The sequence below is a fragment of the Lepidochelys kempii genome, chromosome 1, assembly GCF_965140265.1.
Source record: "Lepidochelys kempii isolate rLepKem1 chromosome 1, rLepKem1.hap2, whole genome shotgun sequence".
NCBI classification, from domain to species: domain Eukaryota; kingdom Metazoa; phylum Chordata; order Testudines; family Cheloniidae; genus Lepidochelys; species Lepidochelys kempii.
The window spans coordinates 292,288,005-292,310,497 of record NC_133256.1 but is presented as its reverse complement, the minus strand read 5'-3'; the positions used below and the strand labels follow the sequence as shown (position 1 = coordinate 292,310,497).

Below are 22,493 nucleotides of genomic sequence, written 5' to 3'. Positions count from 1 at the left end.
GTGTTAGGGGGAGAGAACTGGGACTTGTGGGGAAAAGGGACTAGGACAAGAAGCCAAGAAGAGTGTGATGGGAGAATGAGACTGGATGAGGAGCCAGTAGAGGGAGACTAGGACTAGTGCCAGCAGTGTAGGGGAGGGGAGAAAGAGGTCAGACAAGGAGCCAGAGAGGGTGTTAGGGGGCTTATTCCTTCACCCACTCACTTCCCTGGTCCTTCTCGCATGAACAGAGAGCAACAATACCCGAAGTCCGAAGGTGCAAACAATTCGATGTTTATTGGGGTGAACTTCCAGCAAGCTTAAATACAAGTTCCTTTTTTCCTTATTTTCGAATCCCAACTTACTTCCTGTTTGCCCCTAATTTATATAGTAATATTCTTAGCTATACCTTAACCAATCATTCTACTAAAATTTAACTAACCAATCCTAACATGGATTAGCTAACCAATTATATCCCACCACCTTAATTAGTTTACACCCAGCAAAATTAATTATACAGCAGACAGAAGCAATCACAGAACCAGACAGAGATCATGCCAATAAACAATAGCAAAGTGGGAACTATAATGACAAAACAATACAGAAGTGAGGATTTCACAACTACATCTGTAAAGACATAAGAGTTTCCCAGCTGTGTCTATTGATAAGTGAGTTCTTACCAGACAGAAAACTATCAACCTCAATTTCCTTTTACAGCTTCTAGGCACTTCCCTTTCTCTGGAGGTGATAGGCACTATAAGGACAGGATTAAATTCCTAACAGCCCAATAGCACCTTATTTCAATGTGACTAGTTTGGAATGTGAGGATGTGACCATTCACTTCCCAGCTTATGGCTGCCTCTGTCGCTTAGCCAAAGGCCTTAGCCTAAGAACAGGGCCTCAGACTGTCACAGTAAGAGAAGGCCCTTACACTGGCAGACAGTGATTTTGATTCTTTCTTTTATACCTCTATAACTAGCCAAGTGATAGGAATACACCTAAATTCTTAGAGTATAGGCCTTTACAGACAGGCCTGAATATCTATATCCTAACACTCCACCCCTTTTTTTTCTTTTGGGATCCTCCTGCCCAGGTATCCCTGGAAAAGCATAGGACATATGGCGACACATTTCCTGATAGGGCCAGGCATCGAGGTGGAAGGTGTCAATGCTCCATCTGTCCCACTGCCCCTTGTGTAGTATAGTGCCCTGCACCTTCTCTCGTACGGGCATACCACACCTATTCCAATTAGTGTTCCAGACTTCCCAGTGTAGTGGGCCCGAGAAGGTTGGGTCCAGGTTGTCTAGTACACTTGGGGGGGCTTACTACATTACTTATAAGTTATAATTAGTGGCTGTTCTCTAGGGGGTTGTGCCCCCCTTGATCGTTTCCATATGCAATGTAACACACATATAGTTAACAATACACTAGCTGCTATGATACTCCACAGCAACACCGAGAGTCCTGACCACTGCAGTATGGTCCAACATCCTGGCCACCACCAAAAACACTGCTTCTCCTCCTTTGATAAGGTTAAAATTTTGTCAGCGCCATCCTGTAGTGTGTATTGTAAGTGTGTCCAACTGTTGTCGCTTGCAGCAAGTTGCTCTTGTAATCTTTGTGTACTTTTGTCCATATTGTGTGTCCATTGAATATCCACAGTGAAATTTGGTATTGTCCAAACCAATTCAACTACTTGGTACGGTATCGGGTAGTAGGTGCTGGTTCGATTGTTTACAACGATTGAGTCCACTGATCCATTGGTGCACCATAGTCCAGGTGGCAGAGTATAGAAGTTCATAATTTTGTCATACACTGGAAGGATTTTGCCTCCTAGTGTTATATTGCAGGATTGCATACATTCCCAACAGAATACACCATACCCCATATACATTACCCCTAAATGCCCCGCCTTTGCAATAGGCCATTGATCCTGCTCCTCCATAGTCATAGGAGAGGGGCACATCCATATTCCTCCTCTGGATATACAACTGCTTAATGTGATGACAGTCCAATTTACCCCATTCCATGCCCCCCACCTATTCCCTAGTGGCTCCCAACGTGCTCCCCCTTCCCTACTTACTCCCATAGGGTACAAGGGAACCACCTTATTTGCATTTCCTTCCCATGGTATCATAGTAACAATTACACAAGAACTGTCCCCACAGGTCGGGGATGTTATTTTCCAGGTAGATGGGTATGTTTTTGCAATTGTGGATAAATATGGGCTAGCTTCCCGATTCAATACTGAAGGCCATTGTTCTGACCAAGCATCTCTCATAATATCCATTAACATTATTAACTGAGCATTTTGAATACCTATGCACACTTCTCCCCATGTTAGTCTTCTGAAGCCATCTTCTACCCATGTCACCAGGTCCCCTGCCCAATGAGTTAACTGCAAGTTTACCTCTACTGCTGTCCTCCACCCTGTGGCAACTGCTGATAGTTGCTGTGCCATTAATTCATTAATTTGTTGTTGAAATTTCACATTTTGGCTTACTAATTGTTTGGTTACCCACTCGTCCCCCAGATTCCATGTACCCAGCATAGTGTTCCCAGCTGCCCACAATCCCCTTTTCCGACGACGATTCCAGGTGTGTCCCCTCACCCATGCATTGAATTGTTGTTTCAATCCTTTTATGTACATACTACAATTAGGATGGATTTGGTCCACCCACCATTCCTTGGGGCGTACCACCCATGTAATAGAGTGAAAGGACACGTTAAAAAGTGCTGGCTGCACCTGCTCCCACAATGGCTCCCAGACATTTGCTCGTCGGGGAATATTCTTGGCTCCAGGCTGTGGCCACTTTAAATTTGGATTCTTCCAACTTGGCATCCATATCACCTGTAGGGTTACATTCTGTAAAATGGTTAACTTATCGTACACCCAGCGTCCCAAAGGGGATTTTACGCCTAATGTAATATGTACATAACAATCACACCTTTGGGGATTATCTTCCATGGAAGTACCATTGTGGTTACATATGGTAACATCACACCCTAAATGTGGGGCCCTATTTTCCCAAGAGGGTTCATTTGCTCCAGGAGACCAGAGGGTTATATTCTTTGGACCCTCTGTAACAAACCACATAGCTGGGTAACTGTGTTTTTCACTATCGTTAATCATGGCAGCACCCAGGGAGTACCATGCAATATTTCCTGATAAATTTGATATTCTCCACCTGGTTGGGATTCCCCCATCTAATCCATAAACCATATACCGACACTGCCAAATTCCTGTTGGAGTATTAGTGGTACATCTTTCTATGGGGAGATTCTCATAGTCTTCATTAGCTTTATTACCACAGGTTGCATGTGTAGCCGTCCATGTGTTTCCTCCTTTTGACACTTCACATCGTGGGATCTGAATAGAATTTGTAAATGTGACAATTGTGATTAGCACTAGTAAGTGTTCCATCCAGGGCCAGGGAATTTTCATCCTTTTCTCCTTTTTGAATTAACCTGTAATACACACATAACACAATTTACACGTCCCCTTTCCCAATCCCCTGTTTGTACCTTTTTATTTGCGTGCAGTGAACCCACTCCCGTCCTCCATTCTCTGTACCCAGTAATAGCAGACTGGGCCCTAATTGGTCAAGGACAAGATAAGGGCCCTTCCATTTAGGAGCTGGGAATGGATGGTGTTGACCTGGAATCTTGTACATCACTAGATCTCCCACCATGGGTAGATTACGCTCCCCAGGCAGGTCATACCACGCTCTGACTCTTGCTGCTCCTTGCTCGTCTCGCCAGGCCACCGCCTGCTGTACCTGTTTTACATGGTCAATTAAAGTTAAAATCCATTCTTGTGTTAGGCCGTGTGTAGTGACTTCCCCAGGTACTGGGGTAAGTAGATTTTCCCACCGTTCCATAGGCCTTCCCATGAGAGCTTCATATGGAGAAAATCCTGTGCCCTTTGATTCTCGGGCCCTTATTCTCATTAAGACAAAGGGCAGTAACTGTGACCAGTTTTTTCCTCCGACTTCCACTCCCTTTCTTAGCTCACTTTTAATGGTGCGGTTCATGCGTTCCACCTGCCCCGCAGCCTGGGGGTGGTAAGCAATGTGGAACAACTGTGTGATTCCAGTGAGGGCTGATAGCTCCCCTAACAGATCTGATCGAAAAGCAGCTCCTTGGTCTGAGTCAATCACCTTTGGGACCCCCCAGCGAGTGAATACCTCATTTACCAGTATTGCAGCAGTTACCCGGGCTGTTTGATACTTTGTGGGGAAAGCTTCCACCCACCGGCTGAAAGCATCCACTACCACCAACATGAATCGGTTTTTCCTGTGATCTGGTGGTAGGGGTCCTGTGTAATCAATCTGTATCCTTTCCCATGGTCCCCTTGGGGCTTGTCTCATTAATTCTCCCCTTAGCACCTTGTGAGGTGGGCTGTGCCTGGCACAGTCCAAACAACTTTCCAGATGTGATTTTAAATCAGCTGCCATTCCTGGCCACCAGCACAACCTTTTTAAAGTTCCCAGTGCCTCCTCAAACCCGGGGTGTCCCCCTGCCAAGCTCCCATGCACCCAGCTTAAGAAAGCCGTCCGACTTCCCTGAGGGCACAACATGACCGGTCCCTCAGTTAAGACACACCAAATCCCTTCCATTAGTTCCACCTTTGGCACATGCCTGTCCCCAAGTTTCATGATGCCTTCCAGTCCTGGGTCAGATTCCTGCAACTCTCGAATTCGCCCTCCCCGATCTGTATCCACCCCGCTTCTTGTTAACACTGCTACAGGCACACTCTCTTCTGGCTCCCAGGGCCATGGGGGTGCCTCTGTTGCAGCCCACTTGGCCTCTACATCGGCCAGATTATTCCCTTTGCTTAGGGGTCCTGTTTTCTTGTGTGCCTTTACCTTCACCACATTGATCCATGTAAAACAGTGACTCAGCTCCTCCACTCGCTTCCACCAGGTAGCATGCTTGATTGTGGAGCCGTCTGTCGCCCTGAAATGATTATCTGCCCACCATCTCAGCATTAATGTGGCACCACGAAATACATAATCTGAATCTACCACCACCCAACATTCTGCCTCAAATTTGGGATCCACTTCATTTAAAGCTGTTAGCAAGGCTGCCAGTTCTGCCTCCTGAGCTGACTTTGCTTCTAGTGAGAAACCAATGGTGTTGACTGTCTCATTGCCTCTGATTCCCACAACAGCTAAGCCTGCAGTTTTCCGTCCCCCTTGATAGCTACAACTTCCATCCAAAAACCATACCAGTGTCCCCTCCTTTACCTGATTGGGATTAGCTGCCCGAAACACCTGATGTTGGGTTTTACCTGGGCTGGCTTCACATTGGTGTGGGGTGCCAGCCAGATGTAATCCAGCTACCGAGACTATGGGTTCCTTTAACACCTCTGCTTTAATGTTTTCTGCCTGTAGAGCCAGCAACCATTTAGCAATACGCTGCCCACTCACTTGTCCCTGTAAAATAGTGTGCATGTTTAACAGCCGCAGGGGGTCATGATGAGATCGGATTATTACTTTCTGCATTCCCGTAAGGTATTTAAATTTCCCTACCCCCCAGTAGGAGCACAACAGCACCTTTTCACACCATCCATACTTCAATTCCACAGCACTCAAAAGTCGAGAGGCAAAGGCCACAGGTCGGTCCTTTGCTCCATACTCCTGTGTTAATGCACAACCAATGGTAGTGTCCGATACCAAAGGGTACAGATAAAAGAATTTCTCCCCATCTGGGGAGGCCAGCACTGGAGCACTGGCCAGGTTTTCCTTTAGCACTCTCACTGCCTCAGTACACTCTTCTGACCATTCCCAAGTTGAGGCTCGGGTTAGGTCAAATAGAGGCTGGGCTATTTCTGCATAATTGGCCACAAAATCCCTGCAAAATCCAGTTAGACCCAGAAAACTTTGCAAGCTTTTAACATCCGTAGGCAGTGGCAGGGACTGGATCAGTTGCATCCGTCCCTTATCGATTTCCCTTCCCATCTGAGACACTTCCACTCCTAAGTAGGTCACTCTTGTCTGTCCCATCTGAGCCTTTTTCCCATTGACCTTCAATCCTGCTCTTGCCAAAGCTTGCAAGACCTGCTCAGTTAGTTCCCTGTCTTCTTCCTCTGTCCCTGACATTAGCAACAGGTCGTCTACATATTGTATGCACCTTGCTGAATCCACCCCCTCCAGAGCCTGTCTCATGTATCTGTGAAAAATTGCAGGGGAGTCCCTATATCCCTGGGGTAGGACTGTCCAGCAGAATTGTCTGCCCTCCCATGTGAATGCAGTTTTATACTGACACGAGGTAGCTAGTGGCAGGGACCAAAATCCATTAGCTATGTCCAAAACAGTGAAAATTCGGAATTGGGGTCCAATACGGGCCAACATTTCAGGATACGCTGCCACCACTGAGGCTGGCGAATTGGCCAGAGCATTTAGTGCCCTGTAATCCACAGTGAGGCGCCAGGTACCATTTGGCTTCCTCACGGGCCACACAGCAGCATTACAAGGGGATGCAACTGCCCGAATCAGTCCCCTCTGTTCCAATTCCTCAATAGTTGCCCCCACCTCTGCCAATGCCTCCCGAGGAATAGGGTACTGTTTCTGTGGGGGAGGGTCCCCTCCCTCCATCAGTACCTCCATGCTGCCCCTACCACAATCCAGGTTATCCTTAGCCCACACAGGGATGTGTTCCCACCCAGCCGGGGGTGGTGGGAGGGCATGTGCCGCTTTAATGGTCATAGTGGCTATCCCCATGGGAATGGTATAGCCGTGACCATCCTGTGTTTGCCCCAGTAAACACACCCAATTGGCTAAATCCAGTACAAGTCCCAGTTTGTGTAAATCTCCTGCCCCCAACAGATTAAGCATATCATTACAACCCCACATAATCTCCCCTTCCCCCCAGATTCCTTTGATTTGTCCCCTCCTCAGGGTTAACTGTGTCTCCCCTCCTGTTGCCCCTACAATTGTCACAGTCCCTTCTGAGGGTCTCCCCTGCCCCCATGTGGTTAAACTGATGGCTGCTCCAGTGTCTATCAAAAAATCCCTCATGGGACTCCCTTCGATTGCCCCCTGGAGCGTGGGGCGACCAGATGCATCCCGTCCTAAACTGAGAACATGGACAGGACGCCTCCCAGGGCACCCCTAAGTTGCAGTACCCACCTCTGTCCCTCCCACTGGTTCATGGGGGGACCGGGGGTCCTGGCACCGAACACATTCCTGTCTCCATGCAAAATTGTATGTCTGGCATTTCAGGCAGTCCCAGTCCCTTGGCCTCCGGGACCACTTTCCCCCTGATCTGGTAAGATCGTGGGTAGTCAGTTTAGCCTGCAGTCTCTGGATCTCTTGCTCTATAGCTGCCCGCTCATCCCTGACTACCCTCCCAAAGCCACGAACTCTCCCTCTACCTCCTCCTCTCCAGGCTGACCCACTCCTTTCCACCTTGTATTGATCCCCCGCAGTAATAGCATGGACTGGCTCTTCCCCCTGATGCATCTGCCTCCACACATCTGCCTGTTCCAGAAACTGGGGTAGCTGATTGGGAGCAAGTTCAGGGTGCTGCAACCTTAAATGCCCCACGAACTGCGGATTGCTCAGCTCCAACCATTTCTCCAGCAATTCCACACCCCTGCCCTGCTCCACACCCCCACCAGGTCCCGGTGCCCCTGTCTGGGGCATCACCCATGGACCGTCCAGGGGATCCACCCAGCACCGTGCCCAGGCCTGTATGCGATTAAGTGTATCCCGCCCTGTTTCCCCAGGGACTCGCTTCATCTTATTCATCCCCGCAGTACGAGAGTACACCCCAAACAAGTGTTTTGCCACCTGTCCGGGAATTAGAAATGGATGTGCCACTCCTGCCACATCGATTCCCAAGGTACCTCGTCCCAAAAGACTACGCCATAAGATCACCTGGTCCTCACGAGTTAGACCCTCCATCTCTCTGCCCACCTCCACTAGCCACAGCACAAACTGATCCCAATCATTCCGGGGTACCTTTCCCAAGCGGCCCAGTACTGCCTCCCGGTCCTTCAGGGACAAGGGGCGGATTTCTGCCTGTTCTACTACTTGTGGGGCATGGTCCCCCCAACCCGCAACTGGGGCCACTATTCCTGCCTCCTGCAGTTCCTCCCGGGTAGCCTCTCTCGCAGGGGCTGTAACTGTGGATCGCCGGCTTACAACATCCACTGGCAGTGGTGGGTACAGTGTTTTTTCAGGGTAGGGTGGTGGAGGTGTCTCCTTCAGTTCCATTAGTGGGGCAGATGGTTTGAGGTCCCCAAATCCATTGCCCCCATGTTTACAATAATACAATTCCTCCTCTAAGTCTCCTACTCTCCCCAGCAGTTCGTCCCTCTCTCTCCGGATTGCCTCACAAGACTCCTCTGTCCGTGCAGCATCCCGTGCCTTCAAATCCGCTACCTCTACTGCTAACACAGATTTTTCTGTTAAAATCCGTTGCTGATCCACAATCTCCTCCAAATCCTTAATGTGTTGGAGGAGATCAGCTTCCCTTTTTACCCAGTATGCCATCCCAGCACACAAACCTTGTAATACCATTCCCTTTTTCCTACACTCCTTTCCCTTGGGGTCTCCCAAAACCTCTCCCATCTCCTTCTCAATCTCATCCCAGGTGAACCCCTGCACCTGGTATGGGCCCTGATTCTTCCTTATCCATTTGTTCAAAAAATCCGTTACCCCAGCTTGCCAGAACCCGCAACTACCATCACGAGAGTTCGCCATACCCCCTCCAAGCAGCTGCGCGGACTGTTGGGGAGGGGGACTTACAGGCTGCCACTCACCTATCCAATGCGATGTATCCGAGTCACGGCACCAAGATGTTAGGGGGCTTATTCCTTCACCCACTCACTTCCCTGGTCCTTCTCGCATGAACAGAGAGCAACAATACCCGAAGTCCGAAGGTGCAAACAATTCGATGTTTATTGGGGTGAACTTCCAGCAAGCTTAAATACAAGTTCCTTTTTTCCTTATTTTCGAATCCCAACTTACTTCCTGTTTGCCCCTAATTTATATAGTAATATTCTTAGCTATACCTTAACCAATCATTCTACTAAAATTTAACTAACCAATCCTAACATGGATTAGCTAACCAATTATATCCCACCACCTTAATTAGTTTACACCCAGCAAAATTAATTATACAGCAGACAGAAGCAATCACAGAACCAGACAGAGATCATGCCAATAAACAATAGCAAAGTGGGAACTATAATGACAAAACAATACAGAAGTGAGGATTTCACAACTACATCTGTAAAGACATAAGAGTTTCCCAGCTGTGTCTATTGATAAGTGAGTTCTTACCAGACAGAAAACTATCAACCTCAATTTCCTTTTACAGCTTCTAGGCACTTCCCTTTCTCTGGAGGTGATAGGCACTATAAGGACAGGATTAAATTCCTAACAGCCCAATAGCACCTTATTTCAATGTGACTAGTTTGGAATGTGAGGATGTGACCATTCACTTCCCAGCTTATGGCTGCCTCTGTCGCTTAGCCAAAGGCCTTAGCCTAAGAACAGGGCCTCAGACTGTCACAGTAAGAGAAGGCCCTTACACTGGCAGACAGTGATTTTGATTCTTTCTTTTATACCTCTATAACTAGCCAAGTGATAGGAATACACCTAAATTCTTAGAGTATAGGCCTTTACAGACAGGCCTGAATATCTATATCCTAACAGAGGGTGACTGGGACTGGCTGGGAAAGGAGACTAGGATGGGGTACAGAGAGAGGGAGAGACTGGGAGTCAGTGGGGAGATTGAGACATGGACAGGAATCCTGGAGGTGTGAGATGGGGACAGCAAGGAGAATGTGACTGGGACAATGAGCCAGGACCAGGGAAGAGTCAGGACTGGGACAGGGGAAGGGCTCAAAAGCTTGAGGAAAGGGGCAGAAGAATCTATGCTCCTGGAGCACGCTCCCCTCCAGAGCCTGAAATGGATTCCCAAGATTTGAGTTTCAGCATTTTTCTGCTGTCAGCAAATATCTGTGACACACACTGGCAAAGTGTGTGTCCCATCCCCCTCTCATGCTGGTCCACACAGATGACAATATACTCCTGCTATCAGGTATTCCATTAGCTTAAGTGGCAGAAATCTGTGCAGTGACTAATGGTTCCAGCCCTGCTGAATAACCATGTGGCTGTCAATAGGATGCCACATGATAGAATATGTTTCATCAGAAACAATGAGGAGTCCTTGTGTCACCTTAAAGACTAACACATTTATTTGGGCATAAGCTTTTGTGGGCTAGAACCCACTTCATCAGATGCATGGAGTGAAAAATACAGTAGGCAGGTATATATATTATAGCATATGAAAAAATGGGAGTTGCCTTACCAAGTCGGAGGTCAGTGCTAACAAGGCCAATTCAATCAAGGGGGAGTGACCTATTCTCAACAGTTGACAAGAAGGAGTGAATATCAACAGAGGGAAAATTACTTTTTGTAGTGACCCATCCACTCCCAGTCTTTATTCAGGCCTAATTTGATTTTGTCAAGTTTGCACATTAATTCCAGTTCTGCAGTTTCTCGTTGAAGTCTGTGTCTGAAGTTTTTTTGTTGAAGAATTGCCACTTTTAAGTCTGTTATTGAGTGTCCAGGGAGATTGAAGTGCTTTCCTACTGGTTTTTGAACGTTACAATTCTTAATGTCAGATTTGTGTCCATTTATTCTTTTGCACAGAGACTGTTCTATGGTTTGGCCAATGTACATGGTAGAGGGGCATTGCTGGTACATGGTGCGCCCCTCAGCCAACGGTGTTTCTACCAAAGAACTGAGCTAGCTACAGGGGGACAGAACTAGTTCTCGTGTTATTTTCACATAAACCTTGACTATAGTAATTGCTGAAAATGAAGAAAAACTCAAGCTAAGATTAGTTCAGCTCCTATGCTCAAACAGCACTTTAAAAAGTCTGCGATTTCAACTCCACTCTTATAGTATATTCAGGATTAACTACAAAATGTGTTTTGCTCTGTTAAAAGAACTTTGAAGGTCACAATTCAAGTAGAACTGTCTGGTAAAATATAAGCACCAGATTGTGACTCAAAACCAGGCACAAGGGAGCCACAAAATAGCATAACTAATTAATCAGATTCTAAAAGCATATTAACTCAGGAGTACAGCCAGTGCCTCACACAGTCATGAAGCTCTCAATTTAAAAAGTCAATGTCTGTTTTCTCTAAAACAAGGGAAAACACATTAGATAGTACTTCTGTCTAATTTGTGCAGTAATGTTAACTCAAATTTACTGTACATAAAGTGCAACAGTGTGGAATATTCTAATTCCAGGAAATATAAGGAATTCTATTTTAAAGGGGGTTTCAATTAACACCAGTGGTTTGTAACGCTGCAGTAGTGAAAAAGAACATTCTATGTGACCAACACCTACAAAAAGATTATTCTGTTTGTAGTTAGAAATAGACAATGGCTATTGTGCTATGAAAGTGGGGTTGTGCTTCATGCTGTCAGATGCCATCTTGCATAGGGCAAAATACTCCTGGAATGCGACGGTGATTTCAGATGACTGATTTTTCTAAACATTTGTTTGCACTAGAAAACGAAAATGATCATATTTGAGACCAAAGTCTAACACAATATGAACACAGTTAATATCTTATGGAGGTAATTTACTAGGAAGTCTAATACTTGAAGCAGCATCACCCAAAAAAAGCTAAATAGGATTACTGATTTTTTTCCCCTTGGTTGATCATTTAGTTGTGCAGTGCTGCTGTCATCAGATGAGATTAATCACAATAATGATATGGTTTTTGCTAAGAACATTATCATAAGTCATTTGAATATGGCCCAGGAGAAAAGGGATTGTAAGATAAATTGTATAAACACTGAAAAACAGTATAAAGCTCATCTGCTAGAAATAGGGTTTAATTTGATTTTATTTGTTTGAAAGAAGGGAATAGCAAAGTAACCATACCACCATGGAGCACCCCAACAAATAAGTGTCACAAGTCAAGCAGTAAGGAGGAATTTTTTGATCATCTCACACAAAAAATCTGCGTTGGAGAGAAATTAGAGGATAATTTTGCTCCATTTAGTTTAATTATAGCTATATGCTTTGAAGATAAGAACATAAGAATGGCCATAGTGGGTCAGACCAAAGGTCCCTCTAGCCCAGTATCCTGTCTGCCAACAGTGGCCAATGCAAGGTGCCCAGAGGAAATGAACAGAACAGGTAATCATCAAGTGATCCATTCACTGTTGCCCAATCCCAGCTTCTGACAAACAGAGGCAAGGGACACCATCTCGGCTAATAGCCATTGATGGCCCTATCCTCCGTGAATTTATCTAGTTCTTTTTTTAACCCTGTTATAGTCTCAGCCTTCACAACATCCTTGGGCAAAGAGTTCCACGGGTCGACCATGTGCTGTGTGAAGAAATACTTCCTTTTGTTTGTTTTAACCTGCTGCCTATTCATTTCATTTGGTGACCCCTAGTTCTTGTGTTTTGAAAAGCAATAAATTACACTTCTTTATTTATTTTCTCTACACCAATCATGATTTTATAGACCTCTATTTCCAGCCCCACCCCACCCCACTCTCCCTTAGTGGTCTCTTTTCCAAATGAAAAATGCTATGTAAGTGCTCATTGTCATTTTACTAATGGGTTTTTGGGAAGGGCTGAGAAGGTCACATTTTAATCCTGATCCATAATTTGTTTAGGCTACCATTCAGGTTAGAAGCCAAATTAAGACAAGAATGTGGGTTCAATGGCATCAAAACCTTGTGAGCCATACAGGTGAGATTTTACCAGCTAATGGCAGAAGTCTCGTGAGATCAGTTGATCTGCCAAAATTTCCACTATCCTGAACAGTTTAAATGTGAGATCAGTCATTCTTGTGAGATTTCTGCCATAACCAGAAAATAATAATCTTCCCATTTTGGAGCCAATTCTCAATCAGCAGTATTGTGTGGCAAATTTGGATATGGGATTTAATGTATAACCCCATGTTTGACAGGCTGAGAAAAATTGCTCAATGGCCAGAGTTTAGTGGGTGAAGTTAAGGAGCCATACAACTTGTCCCGGTTTTGAAGCCTTGGAGTGTGGTTCAGACAGAGTCCTAGTCAATGTTTGGAAGATGGCCAGGAAGTTTGGTTTAGGCAGAAGCCTGATTTAAATTTGAAAGATGGAGATCAGTTCGGAAGCCTGGCTGAGACAGAGGCATGCTCCAGTTATCCAGAACTAAATCCAGAAGAATTGATAAATCTTGACCCAATATCACTTCATAACTAAGGTCAGGTATGATACCCATTACTAACAAAGAGCACTAACCCTTCCCTGCCAAGTTAACCTCTGCAGTAGGATACTCATATTCATCCCCATATAGACATCAGATTAAAGTTATTTTCATGATTTCCAAGGCCAGAAGGGATCACTGTGATCATCTAGTGAGACCTCCTGTATAACAGGCCATAAAACTTCCCCAGACTAATTCCTATAGCTGATCTAGGAATTTTAACTATAGTAATAATTATATAGTTATAATATTTTAATCATAGTTTATAAGAGATGGGTCTCCTGATATCTACTTAAATAACAGTGCACTTCTTGTGTAGAGGCAGACATGTCATGCTTTCCCATGAACACCAAACTCAAGAACTTTAAAAATACAGGAAAAATATACTTTAAAATGTCAGGTCCCATAGGAATGGAAATAATACATACAGGGCTCAATAAGGCACAATGCTAGTGACTTTAAAGGGACTACTCACATGCATAAAGTTAAGCATGTGGTTAAGTGCTTTGCTGGGTTGGGGATACAGTGTTCAGCACTTTGCAGAGCTAAGATCATGGTGAGGTGGAGTTTATAAGAACCCGTATGAGGGAACAAATATCTGATAATGGACTGTTCAATCTAGCAAGACAGACAAAGGCATAAAAAAATCCAGTGGCTGGAAGATGAAGTTAGACAATCAGACTGGAAATAAGGGGCAAATTTTTAACAGTGATGATAATTAAGCACTGGAACAATTTTCTAAGAGTAGTAAATTGCCATCGCTGGCCATTTTAAAATGAAGATTGAATGTTTTTCTAAAAGATATACTCTATGTCAAATCAGAATTAATTCAGGGAAGTTTTAATGCACGTGTTACACAGTTACCAGATGATCACAGTGGTCCCTTCTGATCTTATAGTCTATGAATATTGAGAACAATTTATATTTTAAGTTTAACAAAAAACAAAACAAAAAACAAAAATCAAACAACTAACAGCTGAGGAGAGCTTATATTCAAACAAAAAAAACCCCATCACCACTTTTCCCTATCACACACTTTTCTTGTAAATCCTTTGGGCTTCTGAACTCACAGGGAGTCTGGCAGATGGTGTTACCTTGCTATTCTTATTGAAGGGTTGGGGCTGTAGTTTGTGAGCTCTTCAGCACTAGGGCTGTTTTCTTTCTGTATTTGTAGAGAGTCTAACGCGGATCCTAGCTGGAACCGTTGGCTTCAATGGCAATACAAATTAGTATTATTACTAAGTCTATCCGAGGTCATTGCCCAAAGTTACAAAGCTGTTGCTTATTGTTGAACAAAGTAATTTATCAGCCAACAGGTGGCACTGAAAGTACTTAACATTTATAAATTTCTCTTAGTTTCTTTAGGAAACTTTATGTTTTCCAGAAGTAAATGGTATATCATGCATACAAATTATAAACCAAGGCACATATCAAAGTCTTTAATTAAAATATTACATATTTTAAACAATTGTAGAATTATTGAGAATTAAACAGAATCACAGCTAATATGAACAAATGCATTGCATTTTTGTCATAACCAGATTTAAGGCAGGATATTTTATAATGAAGCTGGAAACAATGACATTGAAGAGAGCATCATTGTTACAATACTGAAAGTCTGAATATCTGGGGGAATCTGTAGCATTCCAGCAATTGGTTTACATTATAGCTTTTGATGCCAAGATATCAAGTTGTGATTTTTCCCCCCAACCGCTCTTCGTTGCAATCGTGTGAGGGGGGAAAAAAGAACATACTGTACAAGTAACAATGTAATTTTTAATCTCTAGTGTTCACCAGAATTAATACACAAACTTTTCATCAAAAAATGCTTGTGAATTGTTCTAGGATTAAAGTAAATGAAATATTTCTGATCACATTTCAAAAGAAACAGATATTCATAGGCGGGTCTAACTCTCCTCAGTAATACTTTGCTAACCAGACAAGGTTGTTTGAGCAAGTGTGATCCAGAAGTTTTTTAACTTTTGCTTTTTCTGGTTATAGGGTTGCCAATTTTGTTTGGATGTATTCCTGGAGCTTTCATCACATGACAATCTTTAATTAAAGATTAATTTTTAACTCCTGGAGACTCCAGGACAATGCTGGAGATTTGGCAACCCTATCTGGTTATATTGTACAAGTATAATCCACTGCTTCACACACAGTCAGGCCTGTGCACATACATGCATTGTCCTGGACCACCTTATCCAAGTCTTTCCATTGATGTCAGTGGACTTTGGATGAGCCCCGACAGAGAAATATGAGTGGTTTGTTCTCAAGAGTGCAGTACTAACAGCATGGTGCAACATCAAGCATAAAAATTATTCCATCTTCAGACTGCATCCTGGCCACCTTTACAAAGCTAGTAGCGTTAAAGTCATTGTTTGTGACATAGCTTCTTTCATCTATATCAAATCCACATGCAGTAAGTCCTGGTGTAACAACATCCATTACAATATTATATGGGAAAGAAGCAAGTGATGTAAGTATGGAAGAAATAAAGCAGTAAATGGTGAGAAACAGTAATTTCTATGGTAATTAATTACTGCTACCACCAACTGTTACCCGACCATGGGATTTTAGTACCTAACAAATACTAACATTTGCCTAAAAGGAGCGGAATTTCATTGCATCATATGTTAAAATAATTGTACTTTGTTAACAAGAGGAGCTCCATTTGTAAGATATTGTTGCTTACTCAGCTGTACTGTTGCACTGTAACTACCAGAAGCTAGGAACTTTTCACAAATTCCTGCCTGCATCATTCCCTGCTAGCAGGAAAATTAAAATGTCTTTAATTTGCAGAACAGCAGCACCTAATAACGCACTGTTACTGCACTAACCCATGCAAGGAGTAAGTTTAATACCTTCCCACATTACCAGAATGGCTTTAAGGGAGCGATGATGCCGGCAGGTGAGTTATGGGAACTAATGCGCCAGAATCAAAGACTGTTTCAGGTTAAAAATTAGAAACATAAATGTAAAGTTAGCATTTGTATTTCTGCTTAGGAAACACAGAGTATCACCATATCTAGGGCAAATAGAAGGTGTGTTAAGTTACCAAGAGCTTGTATGACAAGCTCTACTGAGAACATTATATAACATAGCACTGATCCGAAACACAATAGGTCTAATTAAAAGTCTTTGTTTGCATTATCCACATTATCCTAATAACCACCTTCGTATCTCAGTACCTTAATGAGAACGAATGGCCAGAGGTGGGCATCAGTATCAGTATGTAGATCAATAGAGATTTGGGGCCAAAAACGTACAAAAATGGATTTGTGCATATTTTATGGGATAAAAGCAGGATTCCAGCTTGTTGCTCTTGAATAATTACATAGCCACAGGGTATTCTCAAAGTGTTTGCAAATCTTGAATTTTTCATAAGCTTTTTGTATGAATAATTTGTCCAAAATTTTGTACCCAAAAATGCATTATTCATTATTTGCTCTTCACCGTTGATTTTATTGTTTACAAAGGTTTGTTCATGGATCAGAAACTGTCTCTGACACATGTGACCCCCTATTGCCATAGCATATGAATGCCTCACAATCTAGAACATATTTCAGAGTAACAGCCGTGTTAGTCTGTCTTCGCAAAAAAGAAAAGGAGTACTTGTGGCACCTTAGAGACTAACCAATTTATTAGAGCATAAGCTTTCGTGAGCTGTAGCTCACGAAAGCTTATGCTCTAATAAATTGGTTAGTCTCTAAGGTGCCACAAGTACTCCTAATCTAGAACATAGTTTTCCTCACATCAGCTGGGAGGCAGGAAAGTGCTATGTCTTCATTTTACTCACGGTGAACTGTGGCACAAGTGACTGAGGTCCAGCTGCTGAAAGAACTTGGGCCCCTGTCTTCCTCTTTAGATGCCTAGGTCCACCCTTTAGGTGCCACTGACATTTTCAGAGCTGTCACTCAGCTGCCACTTAATCCCTTAGGCATCTAAGGGTATGTCTACACTGCAATTAGATACCCCCAGATGGCCCATGCCAGCTGACTCAGGCTCACAGGGCTCAGACTCTGGGGCTGTTTAATTGTGGTGTAGATGCTTTGGGCTCGGGCTGGAGCCTGAGCTCTGGGACCCTTCCACCTCAGAGGGTCCCAGAGCTCAGACTTCAGCCCGAGCCTGAACATCTACACTGCAATTAAACAGCCCCTTAGCCCGAGACATCTGGCACAGGCCAGACACAGAGGTTTTTAATTGCAGGGTAACCATACCCTTTGTTCCTATTGCACCTAAGTTTCTACCAGCTAGCATTTGCGAAACTGCCCAAGCACGGATGTTGCCCCACAGCTCTTGAGTAGCTCAGAGCCCTAGCTCAAGCCAAAGCCCTGGGGGCCCTGAAGCAGGATTCTCAGATTAGGCAGGGAGAATGGCTATCTTACCAGTGGGAAATGATCTTGTAGATATGGTTGAACATGTCTGGCAGTTACCCGGTCTTAGGCCCCACAGCAGGAGGCATGGATGCAGGCCACTAATAGGTAGGTAGCTCATGACCTAAACAACAGACACCAGGAGCACAGAGAAATGCAGGGAAAGTGTGAGAGAGGTATCAAATGTGAACAGGCAAGACAGATGGTTTGGGCTGCTAAAGCATTGGCTACTTATGTGACTGACGCGGCTTAGGTGCCTAACTCCAAGAGGAGGGCTTGCAATTGAGCAATCCATTCCTGAGTGGACAAAGATACCTGTCTCTGGCCATTACCCAGGTGCACCAGGCTGGCTGCTTAGGTGCCTAAGCCCTTCTCACCTCCCCATCATTTCACTCGTAGTTAGCTTAGATGGCTCCCACTCAGCCTGCTGGCTTCTGAGGGTCCCTTTCTTTGGATCTAAAAATCCTCAAGCATTGGGCACCTAACCTGGGGCTGAGGATTCTACTTGGTAGCAGGCAATGTATGGTACATCTACCCTGCAAAAAAACAACAACAAAAAAAACACACCTGCAGCAGCACATCTCAGAGCCAAGGTCAGTTGACTCAGGCTCACAGGGCTCATGCTCTTAGACTAAAAACAGCAGTGTAGATGTTCCCACTCGGACTGGAGCCTGGGCTCTGAACAGTGAGAGGGTGACCTTAGAACCTGAGCTACAACCCAAGTTGGACTGTCCACACAGCTATTTCAGCCCTGTAATGCAAGTCCCATGCGTCTGAGTCAGTTGACCTGGGCTCTGAGACTTGCTGCCGCGGCAGGGGAAGAGGTTTGCCTTACCGGTTAGCTGTTATGATGCTGAGTGCAGCAAATACTTTTGTGCCTAAGTGACTTGTTGAATGTCACACAAGGAAGCCTGTGGTGAAGTAGGGAACTGGGGTTGGGTCTCAAGAAATCCCATGTAATATATCTCACCAAACACACACCACAAATAAATAGCAAAAGTGTTAAAGTGAACAGCAGACATTTCACAGATACTTTGAGTTACAAATACATCTGACATAATCAGGATTGGTTCATAAATAGATAAAAAGATTAGGGACCTGATTCTTATTTACACTAAAGGCCCTTATAGACTGCTCTGGCATCATAAAGGGGCCCTTAAAGTTATATGACTTTAAGTTCCTTTTACAGTGCTAACAGTGTCTTGGTGCAAATGAGAATCAGGCCCTACATTTGCAATGAATATTATTCATAATAAATAATCCAGCCAGCTCTAATTGGACTTGGATGCTAGTCTAGAAAGTCTAATGTCATCACTGGTTCTTGGATATTTGCACCACAAATAGAACTCTCCTAGTTAATGAAGAAAATCACATTCTTTCTCTAATGAGGAAGCCAACAAGATGCAGTCTAATGGGAAGACTTGTTAAAACATCGCCTGCTGCTAACAGGCTTGGTAGGCATGAATTAGAGACAGTAGCTGTTCTAACCTGCCAAGGCTCTTTATGATAGGATGGTCATGCTGATATACAGAAATACTAAAGTGAACAAATGAAAGTCTCCAACTAACTGCCAAAGATGAGATTTCATCTTATGCTTCAGTGCATTCATGCTCCAATTATCTATGGGCAATTTAAAAAAAAATGGAATTCAGATGAAATTTGGATAAGTAGTGAAAAGCCCAGGTGCTCAGAAAAACAGGGACAGATTTTGTGAGTGGGGATACCCTCACCTGCTTAGGGAGAGCTGCTGCTTTTTGATTTTACACAGAACCGCAACAATCGTTAGGGAAATTAGAATTATGCCCAATACAGGTGCCCTGGCTCTACCACAGCAGTTCCCTATCACACTGAAAAGAGGAGAGCATTAGATGACATTGTGTTGCCTCTGCCCCTTTCTCACATCTCTCTGCAGTGTCACTGCTTCTCACTTGCTTTCACACTGCAGAACAGAAGCAAAAGAGACAGTCACTTGCATTCCGACATAGAAGTAGCTGCTGCTGCTGCCCCCTTCACCCACTGTAGCTGGTGGGGTGGACAAAAATGTCAGAGGAGCAGAAAAAAACAGGCAGACTGGAAGGATGGGGCAGAGAGGAAGGGGAGAATGAGGTGCCCAATGGCATATAAAATGGAATAGGAGCATGTTAGATTAACAAAACATGGAGAAAGCAAGCAAGAGCAATCATGGTTTTCTTACTTAATTCCACTCCAAAAACTGCATTAAAAATGTTATGGTTGCAAAATGATGCACTTAAATGCCTCATGTTTCAGTGCTTCATTATATGGCCCCATACTGTTTCTTAAATAATAAAATGTAATATCATGATTATATTACATACAAAAACTAAATAAAAGGGCTGTTAGGTAGCAAAGTCAGCGCTCAAAAGTCAGGAAATGCCAGCATTAAAACTGTCTGTGCAACCTTAATTCCACCCCCTTGTGAATCTGCCTTATGCTACAGTCACATAACTATTTTTTCCACCTGCCTCATTCAGTGCACAGAAGGGACAGTGCTCACTTAATGAGCAGCTCTTCAATGTTGTGTTTTCTCCTCATTCAATGTATGGCCCCAGGCCTTCCATACTGCACATAATCAAACCTTGCTCTGAAGACAGAATTATGAATGTCCTCCTGGGCTTTTTTAGGTCAGTCATCCCTGTAGTATCTGAGTGCTTCATAAACATTAAGTTATTTTCACAATTCTCTTGGGATGTGAGTGGTGGCATTATTATCCCCATTTTACAGTTAGAGAACAGAAGCACAGAGAGATTAAGGTCAAAAGTATCCTCTATTTTTGAGTGTCCAACTTGAGATGCCTTCGGCTTCATTTTTCAGAGTACTTAGAAGGTGATATATAATAGTGTGTTGAAAGCACAGCTCCCATTAACATCAGCTGAGGTTGTGAGTGCTGAGCATTTCTGCAGATGAGACTCTGGGGTCTCAGATTTGGCATCCAGAATATGAGGAACACAAAGATAGGGATCACCTGTGAAAAGTTTGGTTTAAGTGACTTGCCTGCATCACAGAGAAACTCTGTGCCAGAGGCATGGTTTGAATCCAATTCTCCAGGCAGCACTCATCTTCCTACCTGTAGTCCACTGCCTCATTCACTATACACCATCCAAAGCAGCTGTCAAGGGGGAGGACCTCCTCATGGAACCCCTGCTACACAACCCCATCTATGTGTGCAGGTGGTGAAGTCCCCCTTGGTGTGCTGGAGCTCGGTCCTGGCTGGTACCACCAGAGTCTGAAACCATGGCTCTCAGCCAGTGGTGCACGGGGTTGTACACCCCAGGTCTTCAGCATCATGTGCTCCAGGAGGTGGGGGCAGCTTTGCCTCCTGTTTCTCTCACATTCCTTGAGCAAGTCCTGCAGGAGGGTGCTCCCCGCTGACTCTCACCCGAGGACCTTATCATCAGGCCCCCCTGAAATGCCACCTGAGACAGCTGCACAAAATCCAGCCGGTCCACCTGAGAACCACACCCAGGAAACATCTGTACATGCTCATGCTTCATATTATTCACTTCCTCGCCCTTGTGTTCCACCCCAATGCCAAGTGGCAGTACTTGTTGCCACCCAAGGAGGGTGAGGAACCCGCTGCTAGGCCAGCCTGTACTCCACCCTGATCCCATGGCCCACCAGGGACCTTAGTTGGCAGCTCCTTCATGGAACCATGAGCACAGGTGTATACCTGGCATGGCTCACTAACTCCCATGACACTAACTCCCATGACTCCTATTTTGCAGTGAGAGGGAAATTCTACACATCTATATAGGGTGTGTCAGGTTGCAGCCTCTCTTCTAGCTCCTCCAAAACCTCTCACTGAGGTTCTGGCTGCACTTTCCCCCGCACCTACTGATCCACTCTTACCCTATCTATGGTCCCACAGAGTTTCAGGACCTCCTCCTCGAGCTAGCCAAGATGGCCATCCACCACACCAGGAGGAGGAAGTTGGATGCGGAATGCTCTGCAACTGTGGGGCCTATTTCCAGTCCCTTATCCAATCATGCTTCTGGGCAGAGTTCCACTAAGTGGTGTCCATGACTCCTTGGATGCTTTTGAGGAGCAGTGGGCACTGTCAGCGGTCCTCTGTTCAGTGTTCCCCTCTGGATCCCGGACACTTAACTTCTGACCTCTCCCCAGCTCCTGTTTTTTCATTAGTTGTCCCCTGTAATCACTTGATCCCTGGATACAGTGGTTCCTCCCTACTTGAGGGAAACAGCCTTTAGATTTGGGCAGGCCTATGCCTGCCCATGCCCAGTACTTCAGATAGTACACACTGTCCAACTTCTGTAACAAATGAGGCAGGCAAAAGCCTTTGTCACACAGCCCTGATTCACCCCTAGAGCACAGTCCATCCTGAGCATTGAATAAGGCAGGGGTCCTACAGAAAAAATAGTATGTGATTATTTAATTAAAGACTATTTTAATGCATATAAACAAAGTTGCAAATTAAGGCTGCACAGGCAGCCTTAACAGTGGCTTTTCCTGACTTTTGAATGCTTGACTGTCCAACCTTAATGGTTTTAACTTAGGGTTATATACAATAAAATAAAAAATAAACCCTCACACACTGGGAAGTTACACACACAACAAACTGGAAAAGAAACAAAAAATCCATCCTGTGGCAGCACATTGACACCCACATGGGTCATTACCAAGACTAGAACCTTTAAATCCACACCACAGACCTCTACCTCTTGAGGTGACGAAGTAACCAAAACTAGTAGTAAATCCCTGATCCACAGCATGGAGGTGCCAGAGTTTCTCAACAAAATTGTTTTAAGATTTTTTTTTAAAAGGGGCAAAACAACATTTTTACTTAATCTTATTCCATGAGATGGCGGGACTGTTTTCAATGAAACTGTCCAGAAACCATCAGGCTAAGGCCGTGGAAACTTTCAG

The 22,493-nt window shown here is 44.4% G+C and overlaps 1 long non-coding RNA gene across 1 annotated transcript in view; it reads right to left on the bottom strand.

Moving 5' to 3' along the window:
• Window positions 1–249: 249 nt before the first annotated feature.
• The window catches only part of LOC140905174 (uncharacterized), a 111,277-nt gene continuing 89,033 nt past the window's right edge, over window positions 250–22,493 (bottom strand). The window contains exon 2 of the long non-coding RNA XR_012156780.1: window positions 250–3,444. This is a non-coding gene — a long non-coding RNA (uncharacterized lncRNA). The remainder of the gene's footprint in view (window positions 3,445–22,493) is intronic.